This window comes from Calidris pugnax, unplaced genomic scaffold (assembly GCF_001431845.1).
Source record: "Calidris pugnax isolate Ruff unplaced genomic scaffold, ASM143184v1 scaffold225, whole genome shotgun sequence".
Taxonomy (NCBI): Eukaryota; Metazoa; Chordata; class Aves; order Charadriiformes; family Scolopacidae; genus Calidris; species Calidris pugnax.
In genome coordinates this window covers 1,073,825-1,087,842 of record NW_015091072.1, presented here as the reverse complement: position 1 = coordinate 1,087,842, position 14,018 = coordinate 1,073,825, and positions in this window count along the sequence as shown.

The window sequence follows — 14,018 nt, the reverse complement described above, 5'->3', positions numbered from 1 at the left end:
ATGAGTTTCCATCGAAATCTCAGGGGGAGCCTATGTGTTTGGTGTAAAAGAAGGTGTAGGCAACTAGAAAATCAGCTTCCTTAACAAACCTGACCCAGATCTGAGCGAGACAGCTGCATCACACAGAGTTGTACTCGCAGGAAAGAGGTGTCTCTCAGAGAAAAAAGAGTATAGAAGGCCATAGAGATCCCTGTAACTTGCAGATTTTTTACAATACTAAACCATACAATACTGAAGACTTGTTCTTCTGTTGTGTTTGGTTATGAAACTCTTCCATAGTGTGCTCTGCAGCTGTAACATTTCTGTGCAGACACAAAGACCTGTCTCGCTATTTCCAGTCCTGGTTCCTACCTGCTGCATGCTCCAACTCTGCCTGCTTTTGCCTAGAGGAACAATTCTGGCAGAAAGCCTACAGCTAAACTGACACCCTCCCCAGCCCGTCGTTCTACTGTCACAGGGTTTATCAGCTTCTCAATTTATCAGCGACATTTTTATGCCACCCATGCCCACGTTTTCTGCCTCCTTTGTGCTACGTTTGACTCAACCTGGGTTACATATACATCTCAGTGTGCAAGGATGTTACAGAAATTCATTCTTCAGTCATTAAAGTCTTCTCGCATCTGTTTTAAAATTGGACTAATTTATAGCCGTTAATTTTTGCTGAAATGCTACTGTTAAAGTACCAGCATTATCATTCAGGTTTTATTAACTTCTTTTTAGGAAGACTTTGAAATTTAGTTTTGGCTGAATTTTTCTCATGGTAGAGATTCGGAGATTGTTCATGGATATCCCATAATAAATAATGCAAATGCCTGTAGATCTGGATCTGGAATAGTTCTACTGATGCCGTTTCAGGGGTTTTTTTATGGCTATTTACCTAATTACCAACTGGTAGAAGAAATGTGCTATTTATACCAGAATGCCCTTAAGTACAGTTTATAGCGTTAAACTTCATGTACAGTTGGTGACAGCACATAAATCTTAGATGTTCTCTGTCATCAGCTACACTTTATATTCCTCACAGGCATTGTTTAAGAATGGAAATGTATTAGGAAACTAATTTGATGCACTCTTTAAACCATTTTAAGGTACACAGGTACATAATAGTCTTGGCACGGACCCTGGGAAGCAAAGGAGTGAAGAGCTAGGGCAAGCAACCTACTTCCACGTTCCACACCTCTCCCAAAGGCATGTGCATTGTGAATGTTACCCTCAGAATTAGCAGCTCACCTTCTCATCTTCAGTTGCCTGGGGGCCTCCACTACCTGTGTCACGAGCCCACTCTGGCTCCAGGACACAGCACCAAGTAGCCACACGGCCAGTGAGAGCCAATCCTTTAGTCCCGCTTCCCTTTTTGTCAGCTCCTTCTTTTCTTAGGAAAGTGCTGGCACCGCTACACTCCTCACTCCCTGCCACGAGGTATGATTAATGACAGTTCTTAAAAACTACAAATGCCTTTTTTTGTCAGCATGGCCAACAACTAGCATTTCATATGCTAGCAGCTTCATCAGTCTTCAGGCAGGAAACAAATCATGACACATTCCCCACAGGTCAGAATAAATGTTCCACTGCGGGACTTCTTTATCATTACTAAAAGAAAAATGCACCTAGAGAGAAAGCACCCAAGATTCATTCTGAAAAATCCTTCAAAAATACCCTTTAGTCTGCCTTTGCTCAGTGCTCCAGGACACAGGTTGTGGGAAGCAGAGAAATATGTGCCTACACTAAGGCCTTTTTGGAAAACAAGAAAAAAAGGTTGAAAAGTTGAGATTAAACGAAAGATACATCATCTCCAATATAGTTTCATTGAATCAATAATGCTCATTTTAGTTAGGCTGCATAGGGTTTAAATTCTAATCCCTTGTTTGCAATTGCCCATAATTGTCTTCTAACAAAAAATTCCCAGGCCTGGTTTATACAGTTGCTGAATTTTCTTCTGTTAAGCAAAAACAGTTTCGACCTCTTTCATCAGGAAAGCAGGGGGAATTCCTCTTTTGTTACAGTCTTATCTCCAAAGCATCTCAAACTTGAACAATGAATTGGAAAAGGAAAGTTCTGACTTAATTAAGCAACAAGACTGAAAATGTCTTACTAGATGCATGCAAGTCAGGGCACTCGTGGCACAGCCAGGGAGGATCCAAGACAGCTTTCCCATCCAAGAAAAGCCAGCCCATGGTTACCAGACCCTCTGTCCTGATTTGCACTGAGTTGCCCTGGGCTACTTATTGTGAAGCATGGACTATCAGCCAAAATCTTCTCTTCTTGAGCACAAACCCACCTCCTGGCATGTGCTGAGTCACCCCCTGGCAGCCCAAAAGTAGATTCAAAGGAACCCACACCATACACCACCTGATGAGCCCACTGCCAGCTGATACTCACTTCTGAGTAATGAAACAGGATTGCTCAGCGACAGCTTCTGCTTTGCAAACAGATACCGGGAGCCATCACTTACCCAGTTATTAATCCAGTTAATACAGGCTCTCTCATTACACTGTGCAATTTTTTTGATTGGTGTAATGAGGTACTAAATCAACTGCCTTATAAACGTCCACGTATACTATATCAATGTTGTTGTCTTTATCAGTGTAACTTGCCATCTTCCCAGCACAACTGTTTGATCTGACTAATTTCCCTAAAAGTATGCTAACTTAATTATAATCTTACCCTTCAGATCTTTCTCAGCTAATCCCTTAACTACTTTTCCCGTATTTTACTATGACTGAATCGGGCTAACGAACTCGCAATGAGCAGTATCATTCTCATTCTTTTTGAATATTGACAAAATATTATCACTAAGACTTGATTTTCTGGTGTTTTCCCGTCATTCCAAGATTTGTTAAAAATTAACAGAGGTGAGAAGTCACCTCTGCCAATTCTTTCATGGCTGTTAGGAGCAAATAATTTGAGTTTGCAGATTTAACAATAGAAGTCACCTCTGCCAATTCTTTCATGGCTGAAATATTTGATTTGAAAAATAATAATTTGAATGATTTGAAAAAATAATTTGAGTTTGCAGATTTAACAATGTTAGCAGATGTTACTTCACATGTCAATAATTAGTGGGTCAGAAATTAGATCATCACTCTAACTTGACACATACATATATCAAATAATTAGTGGGTCAGAAATTAGATCATCAGTCTAGCTATAAGTATATATACATATATCTTACTGCTTTGTTCCAAATATAATAAAAAAATTATTATTAGCTCTTTGCTTCATGATTAGTGGCAATTTTAACAGTTGTGTCTACTTGTGGCCAAACATTTCTGGGTTTATTTTTTTTTAATGCTACTGTTCTTAAATAAATTGATATTCTCCTCAGACCTTCCAGCCAGAAACCTCCTTCTTTGGCAGTCTTATCCTCCCGTATCAATTTCTCAAGGTGACTCGTCATTCCGTTTTTCCACTTCCAATTTTTCCATTTGTTAGAAGTAGTTTATTTGTTTCTAATCACGGCTTTTCCTTAGCAACAGAAAACAAAAAATGTTCTTTTCCTTGATGGTGACTTTTGGACTGCTAATAAACACTGCTCAAGAGCCACCATCTTCTATGTACATTGTTCTGCACAGATATATTTCCCCAACTGATTCTGCTCATAACTTCCTTGAGATTTGATAAATTAATAAAGCTTTTGAAAATGTCCTTGTTTAGGACTCACCTGTGGTTGGCCATGCAAAATATAATCAGGCTGTGAACACTGGTCTCTTGGCAACTCCCAACATCCAATTCAGCAGCTTTCTAGATTAAAGTATTCCTTGTAGTGAAGTCCAAAATATTTACCTTGTGCTGGCTGGCTTTAAGTTATGTAAGTGGCATTTTACCAACTTTTCACAGAAAGTGGTTAGGTCACCATCCTTTGAACACTGAAGACAATATTAGATTTCTTTTTAAAAGGTGTTCTTTGATCTAGTTCTCAAAAAACATTATCCAGCCACTGCACAGGGAGGGTCAGGCTAAGTAAAGAGGGAGGTGCCTTCTTGCCAGAGAGTCTGAAAGTCTCTGGAAAAAAAAAAAACCAACCTCTATTGATGCTTTTGAAGAGGGAGGTGCCTTCTGGCCAGAGAGTCTGAAAGTCTCTGGAAAAAAAAAACCTCTATTGATGCTTAATTGGCAACTGCAAATCTTCCAGTTTTGAATTTCTCCATAACAGTGCAGGTTTGAATTCTGCCCATTGTAGAAACCTGCTTAGGTGTAACTCATCAATGTAACTGCTAGTTTTCTAACCCTTCCAAGTTAAAGGGTTGGCCTTTTTCATATTCCTCTTATTCTCTCCTTCCACCGTGCTACCTCAGTTGCATTTTCCTAGACAGTGGTAGCTGGTCCACAGGCATTTAGGAAGTTTCACTTCTGATTTATCTCTTCTTGCAAGTGCACAGTGATAACATGAGGAGCAAAAGACACAAGTTGGAACATGAGAAATTCCAATTATACATCAGATTTTTTTATTTGGTTTGAGTTTTTATGTGGTTTTTTGGGTTTTTTTGTTGGTTTTTTTTTAGCTTGATGGTGGCCAGATACTGGAAGAGGTAGCCCATAGAGGTTACAGGATCTCCTTCCCAGGAGGTGTTCAAGACTCAACTGGATATGACCCTTGGCAACCTGATCTAATTAGATCTGCTTTGAGCTGGGAGGTTCCCCTAGATGATCCCCAGAGGTTCCATCCAACCTAAATTATTCATGGTTCTATGATTTACAGGCCTAAAACAACGTAAATGTATCTTCCCTGTGTAGTTTTGCCTCTGAAACTCTTTTTTCCTCTCTGTCCTTCTTAATCACATCATAACCAGAGGTGTTAACATTCAAGTCATTAACATTTGAGCAGGTCAATGTCATTGATAATGTCAGTGAAATTAAAATGTCTTTTTATTAAGGTTGTTCTATTTCTTCAGGTCTTGTCCTCACCAAACTGCAACCCAATGCTTCCTAAAAACAAAGTCTTTCAAAGTGTGTCTTATTTCAAATGTTAGTGTGCCATACTGCTGAAGTATTCTAATGCTGCTCATGACTTTTTGTTGGATAAAAATAGTATTTAACAGAAATAATGCATTGAAGTAGGTGTTTGAATGGTACTACACACAGGCAGATACATCTGTCTTGATTAAAGAGATTTCAACCATACCATTCTGGCACAATACTAGTTTTGGTACGTTTCTCCTTCAGGCCTATATAAATGAATGCACTGGGCAAAGCAGGTGTAGTGGTATAATGTATGCAGAGATTCCTGAGCTTTGGAGAGCTTGCTTTTGCAATATAAATGTAAATCTACAATGTATAAAAAAAATACAAATATATTTGTGGATTATATAATCCTTTTTGGCACATTCTGATGGACTGAATATTCAGAGCATTGCTAATAAACTCCACAGCTTTTCACTTGAGTTTGCCAGAACTGGAATGAGATAACAGAAGTACATTAAATAACCTTGAAGAATAATTCAAGATCCATCGACTGTTCTATATAGTGCAATTTCAAGGTGAAGTACTTGGAGTTCTAGAAATTACAGTAGTTCAAAGAGTAGAACCTAATGATGAAGGATGGCAAAATACAATGGGAACCGCAGTGTGGACCAAATAAATTTTTAGGAGACCATAACTACACAAATAGTCCATCAAATCTCCTGAAGTTATATATAATTAGAAACAACTGATGGTTTTTTTTACCTGGTTCATAAACTGCTCTCATAGTATAGAGTATGCACTCATACACAAGTATATAGGTGTCTAATGTAATGGTCTTAAAAGATAAGGTAAGCAAGCGTCTTACACAGAAGTGTATAATGTACTATGAAAAACAGTGGTACACATCAAGAGATAGAGACAGATATTTACCAGCAGAGTGATTGTTGCTTTTATAAACTTACTGCATTTCTGAAAGGAAAAACCCTACCCCTGTGAGCCTTTTACAAAGCTGATTACCTATTCACAAACAAACAAGCTTAAAACGCATTCATATCCTAATAAAACAGTATTTTCAACCAAGCTCGCTAAAATCAAGCAAGATAATGCTCAAATTAACGTTACAACTGGAATAAAGTGAATTAGTATATATTTAAGATATAGTATGGAGTCAACAACTGCACTTCAGATGAGCACAAGTGGCATTCAGAATGTGAAATTACCTTTCTGAGCCTTAAAAATGCATAATAATGGTAATATAACAAACATAACCTTCTTTCAGTCTCTTTGAGGCAGCTGCTAGACACACCAAAATTGTTGTTTACTGAGCAACTTACACAATTTTCCATTATTCAACATAATTGCTCGTTTCATTCAAAACAGCTAAAGGCCTCTGTTTCCCATTTTGGCAAGCTAATACTCTACAAACACAGTTTTCAACCCTCAACAATGCAAGATAATTTAAGATAGCAATTTCTACACTTTGGGATGTGTGCGAGCTCTCATGCACACACACTTATTCACAGTTTCTAAAGGTTATAAAAAACGCTCACCAGTCAGCAAGGGATCTGGCGACTAGTTTGGAGAGTCTTGAGGTGTCATCTGCTTTGGATTAACCTCAGGACAGCAACAGTCTGCATCTTGCTGTCCAAGAGGAAGCTACCTATGCTGCTCACCTTTATAGGTGGGATCCTCATTTCTCTGTAACTGCAATGTAGTGAGGGATGTCACCTCTGGCACCTCTGAAATAGGCTGTTTCCTCCCCTTTTGCTGTCCCCTTTGACTTCAGGGGATTATCTTCAATTTGTTTTGTCACCCCCTTTCAAAGCAATGACAGAAGAATCTCAAAATAAGAAGCTTTCAGGATAAGGAGGAGATTACTGCACAGCTTTTTTATCAAATCCCATATAGGGTAAGAGATGAGTTGATGATGATGATGCCAGTTTCTCTCATTTCCTTTGACAGCTCAATTTTATTGATGACCTAATTCACCAATATTTCCTCTGACTTCATTGGTACTCCCACTGCACCTGTTAATATTTTGCACTCTCTCAACAATTCTTCAACCATCCTTGGTCTTACTAGTAGTGAAGGGTTGAGGAAATAAAGTAAGTTTGTTCACCCTAGCTAGAGGAAGGTGACCACTGGCAAAATAATTGTTTGTAGCTACATTAATAAGAAATGTAGTTAAGCAACAAAAAACAGCATTAGCAGAGTATGGGATAGGAAAGTATGGAAATAAAGGTTTAAATACCCAGGCTTTGTTCAAAGGGGCTTATTTATTTTCCCTGCTGCCTCTCAGTGATGGTGTCAAAGAGAAACTAGTTACTCTCAAAACTTAACTAAAAAAACCACTCAAAAGGGATTGCAGTTTGTCAGTTTAACCACTTTCACATATATTTCTATTTTTCAGTACTGAGCTTAATTTATTTTAAGTTACATATAAAAAGCAAACCATTTAGAGCAAAATCTTCTGTTTCACATGTCAGTTTTCTTTTGATAACATTTCCACACAGTGGACTTGAACTGCAGAACAGACTACCATCATGTGCTTCCATTTTCAGCCAGTTTTTATTTTTTACTAGGAGGAGAGACAGAATATCTTATGCTCTGGGAGGATTTGTGTTTAAAAGGATGTGCCCTTTGCTCTGGTCTCAAATTTTTTTAGTTAGCATAATAGAGAAAAAAAGTAGGTGAGTCTATAGGATGCACGGGCAGGAGCACTTTGGTACATCAGCATATATACAGGGTTAAGTGTTTGTAACCTCATTGCCTGAATTTAAATCTGATATATTTAATTCCCTTGTAGGTTACCATCACTTCCACATCAAAGAATCACATTTTGCTTAAACAACTTGCTAAACCAGAAGCCATGAGAAAGAAATCCTCTCCAAATGCACCGGATACTTTAATCTTCTCACAAAACTCAGGCTTTGTATATGAAATAAACCTTGTTCCTAGTTTAACTGGAACATCCCGTAGGACACAGCCAATTAAGTAAGTTTAAGGACTGAAGTTTTAAATGTCGTTTCCCTTGCCCCATAGAAGAAACTGCTTCTTTGTCTGAATCAAAGCTAAACAGGGTGTGCCTCAGAGATCTGATGCAGGTCACATTCCTGGACAACTGTTAGGACATGCCAAAATGGGCCCTGGGACCAGGAGAATTTTAAATCCCAGTCTTTCCTGAGGGCCGGAGTGTTTTCCCAGGCACTGATGGCTATTGCTCCTAGGAACTACAGTAGGTACCTTCTATGAGATTTCCTTTAATCTCCAGAAGTTCTTGCCATACTATGAGATGAGAAGATGTGGGATGTTATTTTCAGGAGTCATTGGTAATCATTCTGCTCCTTCTCCATCTCTGACCCAGAGACTTTGTAATTCTTTTGTGCTACGTGGAACTGGTTCAGAAGTGATTTGGTCCTACTCCATGTGTGCCTTTAGCCTGGTACATGGTGACGTTCTGCACTGTGAAAAAGTAAGTCAGAATCTTCTCGTGAGGACCATGAACAGGGCCTCGTGTGTCCTGAGTGAGTGGCCTGGCTCCTAAAGAACAGAAAGGGGATTTGCTTGCACTCTTCTGATAGCGATGCATCCTTCTTTTAAAAAAGAGGTGATGAAGGTGCCTATCAGCAGAAGAAGCTTCTAGACTGTGAATCCTGAGGGAAAGGAGGTACCTGTTAGCACAGAATAAGAAAGCCACATCCTAGAAAGTGGTCAAATTGAAGAGATATTTATGCTGACTTTTCCCATAGACTCATGTAGGTGGCTCCCTCCTCAATGTGCTAATTGTCACAATTCTGAAGCATTGCATTCTCCTTGTGAACTGTGCATACTCTATGATTAGCATCTCTTGTTTTCTGGATGTGGGAAGCAAAGCACTAATTATAATAGGAGTCTTGTTGTAGCCAGGATAGCGTAAGTGAAGCAAGATTTGTAGAGAGATGATGTTTTCTATTGGAGCAACTCATCTAACAGGAAAAAGAAAGCAGGCTGTTAGCATGATAAGCAAGACAATTTGGTTTCTCAATATTTTTGTACTTTGTATTCTCAGGCCACTTAGTGGAGGTTTTGGCCTCAGTGGTACCCTAAGATTCTAGAGGGACTATTCTGAAACATAGTAATAGTACCTCCAGAGTTTCCAGATACCTCAAACAATACCTTGGATACTTCCCTGTTTACTGTACCACACCTTTGTCTGGAACTCATCTTACTTTTTAATCAGTCAAGAATCATTTCTGCATCAGCATTTGATATTCTGTGGCTAACAAAGAATGTCTTTGCATTCTTTATGCCTTTAATGGAAAACTGAGATCCTACACAACAGGGTTCTGTTACTGTAAACTGTGGTGTTCTCTTGCCATCAACCCAGATTTGGGCTTCTTGCAGTTTCTCCCCTGCCTCCCTCATGGCTACTTCAGCCTTAGGCAATGGATCACACAGTTCCTCTGGAAGCTTGCTGGGGTTCCCAAGGAAGGCAGTGCATACTCACTGGCAGGTCACATCATTTCCTAGGGCTCTAAGATCCTTTCCTTCAGGATGTACTTTACCTCCCTCCTGGTAAAGCCCAAGGTCAGCTTTCTTAGGAAACCTCTCCACAGCCTCACGTGATTCAGTACACCAGATTTGCTTGCCTTTGACCATTTTATCCCATCCTTTTCCCACTCTGGCAAGTACCTACAAAACATCTGCCTTCCATAAATAAAATCTACTTATAACACCTGTGTGTACAATAATCAAGATTTCAGCCATCTGCACTTTGGCCTTCTGGCAGCTTGGAGCATCTGCTGAGTATGGGGGATGCAGTCTGAGCTGCTCACAGCCTTTGCACCCATGCTGTGGGTGGCAGGTATACATCCAGTTCATCTCTTCCACATCACTTTATCATAACCTAAGTGTCTTGCAGTATCACAAGCAGCTTCACATTGGCAAATGTACCCCCTGCTGCACAGCTGTGAATTTCAGTGAGGCTCTGTGCAGTCCATACCATCCTGTCCTTGCTGCTCTGTATCTCCAGGGGAAGTCTCTACAGAGCTGGAATCTAGGCTGCATGGAAACATCTTTCCAGATACCTATCAGCTTTTAGGTTTGTGCTGTATTAGAAATAGACACAATATTTAGTGTGATCTGCTTCATAGAATCGTAGAATGGTTAGAGTTGGAAGGGACCTTAAATATCATCTAGTTCCAACCCCCCTGCCATGGGCAGGGACACCTCCCACCAGAGCAGGTTGCTCCAAGCCCCATCCAGCCTGGCCTTGAACACCTCCAGGGATGGGGCATCCACAGCTTCTCTGGGCAACCTGTTCCAGTGTCTCACCACCCTCACAGTAAAGAATTTCTTCCTAATATCTAATCTAAGTCTACCTTCTTCCAGTTTAAAACCATTAGCCCTTGTCCTATCCCTATATTCCCTGATAAAGGGTCCCTCCCCATCTTTCCTGTAGCCCCCTTCAGGTACTGGAAGGCTGCTATAAGGTCGCCCCGGAGCCTTCTCTTCTCCAGGCTGAACAACCCCAACTCTTTCAGCCTGTCTTCATAGGGGAGGTGCTGCAGCCCTCTGATCATCTTCATGGCCCTCCTCTGAACCCGCTGCAACAGGTCCATGTACTCCCTGTGGTGGGGACTCCAAAGGTGGACACAGTACTTCCAGTGGAGTCTCACCAGAGCAGAGTAGAGGGGCAGAATCACCTCCCTCGACCTGCTGGCCACAATTCAAAGCTTCATTTCAATAAAGAACATGTTTCCTCTTTCTATGTATGCTAACTTGGAGACCTATTTTCAATCCTTACTTTATATCTTCATATTGTTTCTCCAATTTCAAGGTTTTTCTTTCGTCAGCAGTCAAAAACATGGATAAATAGTTGCTGAAAAATCAGTCTTAAACCTGGGCTTTCAAGTTCACTCTGTCTTGTTGAATAATTGCTTAGTTTTTCTTTATGATCTGCCATCAAATATTTTTTCTTCCCCCTAACGCTCTTAGGGTGTTCTCACTAACCTCTTCTTAAAAACCTTTTTATCTGCTGCTAACTCCTAATTCTATTCTACAAAATCCCTGTCTCTCTGTGGTCTTCTTAAGTTATTTTTATGTGTTTCAATTAAAGCTTAATCTAGTTTCTCTTTCCTTGCCTACGCACTGCCTCTGTCTCACTCTGAACCGTTCGGATTCTCTTCTGATTTAACCACATTGGTTTCCTACTTCAGATGCTACTCCACAAGTTTTTAAGAGAGAATCACAGGCCATACATTGCAAACTGAGCTATAAGCATCAAATATCTATTATTACTAATAATAGTTTAGGCAAACCTAACCTATAAATGCATAGCAAAACTTTCACCATGAGCAACGAACCAAATCCCACCACATCAAAAGTCACTCAAGCTTATACAAAGGGCACTATCTCCTCATCCAACTGAAACCAGCCTGGCTGACTGGTGATTTGACTCAGATGGAAACTGAACTCAACAAATTGGTGTGATATTCAGTATAAATGGTGAAACTCAGTAAGGAGAAAGACAAAGAATATTTAACATTTCAGATTTGATTACTTCCAGTACAATGTTTAGGTCTCATCGATCATTACTTTTAGTGACATCTTAGAGTGGGGGTAAGGTACTCCATCATCTCTGAAAATCCTACACACCTCTCCTGTTTTTTTTGTTAACTACAAGCTAAGTTGCAAATTAAAGAACTGAAGCCTGTAAAAGCTCCTAGGTTTTAGATTTTTGCTGAACTTGTTTGGAAAACATTTAAATTAAACCCAATTAGTTTTTAATCAATCCAGTTGAAGAAATTATTCTTTTGGCTGCTTGCACAGGAAACTTGAGTTAAAAGCAAATTATAGCTTTCTGATTGCTACAGACTGGAGAAAAAAACTTCCCCTTTTTCACTCATAGCAGCCTGCTTCTCTATTTTTAGTTGAGAAGTTTGTCCTGGGCAAAGAAAGACACACATAGAGAAACTGGTTTGGGATACATTTCTAATAATGCTTAATAGGCAATAGATACAGGATAGATTTTTCTCCCCAGAGAGCTCCTTTATGAATGTCAGGTATAAACTGTGATTCAGACAAAAAAGACTCAGGTGTGAATAATGTTTGAACTACAGCTGGCAAGCACAACTGCAGTCATTAAGCTGGGCTTTTATGAGGCTCACTGTAAGCTTATACACCAACTTAAAACAAATCTTAATGGATGATAAAGTTACAAGTTTTACTAAGCTGGCAGAATCAAAATGAGGTTACAGGAGAAATCGAATTCCATGTAAATAAATTGGCAGTACAGAAAAAAGAAGTCATCAGTTTATCAAAGAATTATACATACAAATGGTCAAACACATCAGCACTTTATGCAGTCATATAGAAAAATCAATTAGAACATGGCAAGCATGGCGTCTGTGGTAAAGGTGTGGTCTTAAATGTCTCTCATTTACCATAAATGTTATGGAATCAGTCCTGATATCACTGTTCTTATATAACAATTCATTCAGCTATATTTTTATTGTGTCATCAGATCTTAAATTAACTTGGTGATTTTCAGCAGCAGGGTATTGGGGAAGGCCAGACAGTTTTATCTAATCTCATTGGAGAAACTTCAGTCCTTGCCAAAAAATCTATTTCCTATTCTATTAAAATAAGACCTATTTGAGCAAACAAAAGTGAATGGAATTTGCCAGCCATGAAAACTGAGCCTTATTCAGAAAGAGTTCTTTCCTTCAGGCAAAATCCAAGCAAAGGTTTTCTTGAAGACCAGAGCTACACAGCAGCTCAGGGACACCGAATAATACTGACTCTTGTGAGAGAATTAAATGTGCTTTTGAAAGAAGGGGAATTTCAACTCAAAAAGAGGAAGCTTCTTTTGGACAGAGGGTGCTTGCCGTAAGAAGCACGTATGTATTCGTGATAGGAAAGGGTTGATTGGCTGTGATCTGGGCTTTCTGCATATGGTGGAGGACAGGCACTGAGGACAGAACGCACATTTCTGTTGTCAAGATCCGTACTGGAGTATTTTGCTGCCTCTGAGACAGGAATCCTGGAGCAAGAAATAAGGTACTCCCTCGTATTGTAATAATGCTTTCAACTGAGCGGGTTTGCTTTTTTATTTATCTGATAACGATTTGAGCGATTCCTGAGGCAAGCCTTTGTAATGCTTCTATAAACAAGTAGAAGCATACATTTGTAAAAATGTAATTGCTATTAGTAAAGTGACTCCACAGCTGCTCTCTATTTCATTTGAGTCACAGCTGCTAATCGCAGCAGCTTCACACATATCCCTTGTTCCCCGGAGCAAGCTGACCAATTTATAGCAGAATGAGCCAGAGCCCATTCTATAGTGGTATCAGTACAATTATTTCCTGAATTTCTGGAGCAGGACATTTATAATCAGAAACTGGGCAAAAGGACCAAAGCAGATCTGACAGTGCATTTTCTGATTATGCTTGTTATAAGGATAGTGGTCTTAATTTACACCAGTAGATAGGAGAATCCGGTCCTTTCTTCCTATCTACTGTAATTCTGGTGGTTGAAGGGAGGCACCCAAAACCAAAAGGCAAAACCTCTTCCTTTAGCTTTGTAAATCAGTTAATGTGCTAAGAGAAGCACCGTGAGAAAATCAGTTATGTGTCCCCAGAGAGATTTTTGCACTAGAACTGAGAGCAGGAGGGTTTGGCTCATTTAACTGCACTTCTGAGTATCACATCTTCATTTAATAATTGTAATTAATTTATTGCAAGAACAAGTAGCCTCTGATCGGTGATCCTTCTGGTTAAGAAGCAGTATGAGGTTTGTGTCACATGCCCAGCTGGTCTGGAAAGACACTTATTGAAAATAAAGAATGTAATACCTGAGGGCTAAACATAGAAGATATTGTACAGCTGCTAATCCCTGTTAGAAGTGTTTGGGTATAGGTTAGGAATCAACTACAGATTCATCCTTTTGTGTACAGTACGTATCTTGCCATCAGAGGTGCCCTGCAAGCTGCTGTTTGAGGTTATGCCTGTACTGCAGTGTGTAGCCGTGCTGCCGTTTCCAGGCAGTGTCCTGTGCAGAAGCAGGAGGCTCAGAAGTGGGCAGTGGGCATTTGAATTCCCTCTTCTGTGCCATGACTCTTGAAGGAGCTGCAGCAA